This window comes from Aphidius gifuensis, linkage group LG3, assembly GCF_014905175.1.
Source record: "Aphidius gifuensis isolate YNYX2018 linkage group LG3, ASM1490517v1, whole genome shotgun sequence".
NCBI classification, from domain to species: Eukaryota; Metazoa; Arthropoda; class Insecta; order Hymenoptera; family Braconidae; genus Aphidius; species Aphidius gifuensis.
In genome coordinates, this window is record NC_057790.1 from 23,883,931 (window position 1) to 23,890,961 (window position 7,031).

The following is a 7,031-nucleotide window of genomic DNA, read 5'->3' on the forward strand; positions in this document are numbered from 1 at the left end:
GATTGCATTTTTAATGGTATTTTTGATCGTAATAAACACACATGGTTTATGTTTGATCATAATATTAAATTATATTTTATTCTACTTGTTTCAAAACACCTTGACAACGTAAATAATATTTTACTAATTTAAAAAATCAAACGACATTTGTTTTATCATATTTTTTTTTTCATTTGAATTATGAATTTTCAATTGTTAATGTGATTAAATTATATTTGATACTTGAAATTTGTAGAAATTATAAGTTAAAAAATTTACGTATAAATGTGTTTATTCACAAGAAGAATATTAATGCGAATCAACGCTATTTAGTTTGTCCCCATGTTAAAGGATCATTCTAAATCTTCAGGACTAATCCTTGATAATCCTCTGCAGCAACCAAGGCATTGTTTTTTTTCCCAAATATTTTTTTATTTATTTATTCTTCTTACAGTCACGTTGTGGTAGCTTTTTATAAATTTACAGCATATCCACTCTCTTCATTTGCATCATTATCATCTCTCTCTCTCTCTCGGCATCCCAAATTATTAAAAATAAAATAAAAAAAATAGATAAAAACTGAAGATAATAATAAACTATAAAACTGAATATTTTTCATTCGAACCACGAAGAGGGATGTACCCATCAATTTGCATTCAAAGAGTGTACAACACCCTGCATATAGATCAAAATAAGGGTGGAGAAATTATTAATATCTATATATATATAAATTCTTGATTCAATGCGGCAGAAAGTTTCTGACAAATCCAATCGACTTCATGCTATAAGATGAAAATATCGAGGAAAAAAAAAATAAGAATTAGTCATCTTGGCTTTCAAGAAGTAAATGTAATATAAAAAGAAAAAAAAAAAAAGTTCCAAGAATATAATTCACAACAAGTGCATATAAAAATCATGACAACGAAAAAAAGCTTTATATAAAATTTTTCAGTACTTGAAAAATCTCTTTAAAAATTATTTCAAAATTTATTTATTATTATTATTTTTTTTGTTATTAGCAAGGGTAGTTTTTATGAATTTTTTTTTTTACCTCGTGCATTTTATCAATCGATATTTTACTTGAAAAGTTATCGTTGACAAACGTATAGTTTTTTTTCTATCCATATTATTTATTTATAACAATTTTATTATTATTATTTTTTTGCTATATTTATTTTATTTTTTTGTGTCCAACATTGTAGCTATATCACGTATATAAATATGGCTCGTTGATTTTGTCATTCAACGTTTATATATATATATTTTTTCTTCAATCTATTATTACAATTATTATTATTTTTTCTATATTCATTTCTGTCAAACGAAAGTATTAGTTGATGCATAAATTATTATATATGATAGTGTTGGATCGATGACTATATAAACTTTCGATATTAATTGATAATTACGTTGTGGCCAACCAAGCGTCCAAACCTGACGGTTTTAGTCCCTCATTCACAAAGGAACCGTTTATTTGATGCGGCCAAACGGCCCGGTAAAGTGTTCAGCGCACCGTGTCAAATGATCCACAAATAGGCGCGAGTACCTATACAATATACATCCCTGTCTTGGTGCAATGTACGTATGTACTATCTAGATATATTGATCTACATATATATGCTTGTTTGCATACACACAACCTGCATAAAATTGAGCAACAATATATATCTTATATAGCTTTGGCAAACCAGGGTATATATTGCTAATCATCATGGATGAAAATTTATCGTTTGATACTATTTTCAATCCTATAAATTGGAATGATACTATGATATCACTTTAATTTACCAAGAAGATTCTCCAATTGATCCCAAATTTGTCTTGAAACTTTTTCAATTTTGTCTCAGAGCTTGATCTCTGGATACAAGATTAATTTTATTTTTATTTCTTTCTTTTTGGGGTGATAGGAATTTATATAAATTTGTAAATATCTATACTATTATTATTTTAATGTGCAATAGAATTATAACGCACGATTGAATCAACAAGAATTGTATCGTATAAGAAATAAATAAATAAATAAAAAATTGCGTTGGAATTTTACAGCCATTGGTGCGATAAATGTGCGGTCATGTAAAGTTTAATGTTGAACTGCCAAGTGTTGGAAGCTTGGTACGACTGTTCAGGGAGGCTCATACGTGTGATGCGCTCGAGTGCGTCACACTTTTTTTTTTTTTTTATTTCTTCTCTTTGCGGGTAAAAAGAGATCAGTAAAAAAGACACGAAGGGGTTGGTTGTATTTCAAACTTTTAAACGGTATCCAACAGTTTTACTCTGACTAAAAATAAAAAAAAATGTTTGAGGGAAGAAAAAAAGTCGTTTACGATCTGAGCTTTTTATTATTTATTTTGCGAGTAATACGTGTGTGTATTCTCATGGTTTTTCACTCACTCACTTTCACCTTTTTTCCTTATATTTTTATTTTTTTTAAGTGCAGCATTCTCGATCAATGAAATGGTCGCTTGAAATATTCAAAACGCTCGTGAACGCCAGTTGAACATCGTCGTTTTCAAGTATAGAGGGGTCAAATAAGAGTGAAATAACAACGAAAAATATATACCTATAAAAAATATACCACAGCTCAATTAATAATTTCATAATTGCCAACTTTTCTTGTATAAATTTCTCGGTAACAATTATATTTAAATTCATTTGAGCTTTATAAAAAAGTTTTCTTTTCAATTCATTCAAAAAACATTTGACGTTATAATATTAAAATCCTTTTTTATTATATTTTCGCCAACCAAACAACAATCCTCCCTCGAAACAAAACTTTTTCTTTTTTTTTTTCCAGACGGAAAAGTACGTAATGTGATATACATGCAATGAGCACGCATGTGTACATATATATGCACGCACTCAGTGACGGTGGTTGAGCGCGAAAATACGTATTGTCTCTTTGGGGGTAAAAATGAACAAACAGAAAAATGTCAAATGCAAAAAAAAAAAAAAGGATTCAAAGCGAGCTTTTGCTTGCAATCCTTGAATCGGTTCTAAAAAATTTTGGCTGTGGTTCAAAGAAGGTTAAGAAATAGTTGCATGTAAAAAAAAAAAAACCATGTCGTGGTATACCGATGATAAAAAAAAAAAGTATACATGAATAGAATAAATTGGCAAAGGATAAAATCGACGCACGCATGCAGCACATATATATAAGATGATGTTGAAGCATCTCTTAAACGAGAAGCTATAACTTTTTGGATAACTCGGGGCAATGTTGGGCTTGCCATGGCTGGCTGGGTGCGGCCCAGGGGCAGAATCGATTTTTGGGAAAGGGGGTTAACGTAAAAGACGAGCAAGAAGTTGCAATTTAAAGTGAGAAAAATATAAGAAGGAAGGAAAAGATTGAGAAGAGGATTGAATGAATGAATACGAGAGGAATAGAATGTTGATAGTGAGGAAGAGAATTTGGAGCTTCCTCTTTTTCTTATTGGTAGACAAAGAAAGATGTGATACGGATTACGAACACACTGGACTGGGTAACGTTCGGTAACGTTTGTATACGATATCAGTGTATCAGGAGGTACCAGAACCCAACTATCCTACAGTCCTCTTTTTATACAGCTTTTTTTTCGACTCTCTTTCTCTCTTTTACTTGCTCAACTGGGGAGTTGATTCATCTCCTGCTGGAATAGATATATATATTCTCTTTTTTTTTTTTTTGGGTATATTCTTTTGGTAAAATGAAAGAGGGAAAAGCTGGATATACAGGAGGGTTATACTCTGTTGGGAATTTAACTCACGAGATATATATAGACGAGGGGCCAGTTGCTGAAAATGGACCGTGACATTTCAAAAGTCGTCTCCGCATGATAATCTGCCTAACTAGTATAAATTGTTCTTTTGGTTATTTATTTATTTTAAATAAATAAATTTTAATTATTAAATACTAAATTTAATTATAAATAATTATTGGGTAATAAATTTTAATAGATATATTTTTTTTAAGTCAATATTAATTTTTTTTTTTTAATTTAATGTTGCAGGTGGTTTATGAATTTTGATTGGAGCAAACATCAATTTATAATTTTCATCATCAAATACAGTAACGGTGAGTTGACAAATTTTTTTATCTATTTTTTTTTTTTTATAATTTTCAGATGACTTAACTCTTTTTTTTTTATTGTTTGAAGTTTTTTCTGTCAAATTTTCAAGTCATTTGAACTGTAAGTTTGGCTGTAGCTATACATCTATCGATCGATGTCGTTTCGAACTCGATTTTCGACGTCGAAACGAAATTGAAAGTTAAAATTATTATTATTTTCACTTGGGAATAATTTATATTTTATGTATAAGCTTTAATATAATTAATCACTGAATTTTATTTACTCATTGATATGCTGCATGTGCTTTTTAGTAAACTAGCAAAACATCAAGTGACCTTTGAATATTAATTTGCCAATTTAATAACACGACAATTGCTAAATTCAATTATTTCAAATTAATTTAATGTAAAATCAATAATATAAAATTGCTCAACAGAATAAATTAATTATTATATTTTATATTTTTATATGAAAAATACATCGACGGATTTATATAAGTACCTCTCGAATTTTTTATCAGCTCAATTTTATGATTAGTTTATTATTGATTTTTTATTTATAATTCCAATATTAAAAAATATATTGGCTATCTTTGAATACCATTATCAAAATTATAACTACTCTTGCTAAATTAAATTTTAATATTATAAGAAGTTTATTATAAATTGACCTTTTATATAATATCAAATTTTTTTTTTACTCAATTTATATTCAATACAATTTGTCTGGAAATATATCAGATAAATTTTATTTTTTATTCAGTTATAATCCTTGGAATTTCTAAGATATGAAATTAAAAAATAGATAAAAAATAGTAAGAATATTTTCAAGAGCTAGTGAATCTTGCATATTTTTTAAAAAATATTTCATCTTTTTTTTTTTTTTTCGATGTGAAGTATAGTAGAGTCATTCGAAATATTTGTCATGTCATAAATATTTTTAGAAATGATATAAAAATATAATAATAAAAACAATAAGGCTTTCGAAAAAAAAAGAAATAAAAAAACGAACTGCTCACTTGAGCAGCTGTCTGTTGTGGTAAGGTTTTCCCTCGAGAATACGAAGGAACGTCTCGAAATGCCCTCCCAAACTTCGGTTATACTACTGAAAGTGAAACTCGTGTCACCAACCAATATATATTTTGTATATTACAAAACTTGTTTAATATATTATTTATACACATTGTATAATTAATTTTATAATTAATCTAAAATTATCTTAATCCAATTCTCGGAAAAAAATCAATTTTTATCAACAAAAAAACACAAAAAACGAAATGAAATAAAATCTTCTATTTTTTTTTTTATTTATTTCTCGTTATTAGCCTTCATTAGTTTAATAAAATTTCAGATCTCTTTCATCTCTTTTGTTCCTTTGTTGTTTTTCATTTATTTATATATATTTCTTTTCAACGTTATACGGAGATTTTATCACACTGATATACCAGCGAGGGAAAGAGGAAAAAAATAGAGAAAAACGTGATTCAGACTTGGCAATTTCATCGCTGTAATTTGGCATGTCGGGTGACACAGGGGGAGGTAAACCATAAAATCCACAAACACAATCATAAAAATTTTCATCTCGTTTCTCGTTAAATTACATTCACATACATGAAAATACATTACAATTATTCGTCCGGCACAATTATATTACCCCAATCATTTTTGCATTTTTATAAAATTGTTAAAATTCAATTTCAACAAACAACTGGTTGTATAATTCATCATAAAATATAATATATATTTTTAAATATAAAAAATAATTATAATTATTATTAATTTTATAAAAACATGCAAAATGTAATTAAAATAATTAATTATAATTATTTTAATGACAGTGATAAAAAATAGTTTATCATTTTTTTTTATTTTTTATTTTTTTGTTGCTGTACGTGATGAATTAAATAAAAATATAAACTTATGAATGAAAAATAAGTTTTTTTTAGACAGTGACGTGGATAAGTGTGAGCATTGCATGACGGGGGTTTCAATGAATGTATATAGTGATATGATGGCATGCAATGTTGACGCGTTGCGGTGGTGTCATGCGGAAATGTGGCTTAAATGCGTCAAGGGGTCGTAAAGACTTTGCGGTATTTGCTTTAATTCGTCGTGGATTTACAAAGGATTTATAATAAATATTTATTATTTAACTATTTAACTGTATTTATTTATTTATGTTTATCATTTTTTCAAGTTTATAATGTACCTTACAACAAAGAAATGATCGTTAATCACTTGTGACACTGTCACACACATATCACCCTGCCATTTTTCACAGTTGATTAAATTATTTTATTTTTTATTGACAACATTAAGTCATTATTGTTGAGCTTATTTTTTTTATTTTGCTAATAAAATTTTACTTATATAAATATTTATTCTATGTATATTTTTATATTTTGCATCAGATGTTTTTGTTATTTTATGTTGAAGCTTTGTTATTGCTGTCATGCTTGAAAATTAAATGTAAAAAAATATAACGTGTTTATAAAGATGAGTTTATGATGACAGAAAATATTGGAAAGGCTATATATATACATCTATACTTTGAAAATAATTTAATCAAGCATGTGAGGGTATACGAGAACTTTAGATGAAGGCATGATTAGTTAATTTATTGAACCACGGGTGGACACTTTGGCTGATTCACTTTAATCAAATTCTATTATTACATTTCTTTTTTTTATAACAAATTTATATTGTGGTAGATAAATAATACTGTTATATATTTTGTTAATAATTAAATTAGCCTGTGGACAAAAAATAAATGAAAATTATTTTACAAAAACCAGGAAAATATTATCAATCTATTATAATTAAATTAAATTTCTGTCTGGTTTTTATCTTGAAAAAAATTTAAATATACCAGAAGAATAAATTTACAAGTAAAAATAATAAAAACAAAATTCACAAGAGAATATCGAAAAAAGCGTCGATTAGGTAATTGGTCTAGGTACACCTTTTTGGTAATTTATTTTAATTAGATTCATGATATATATTATGA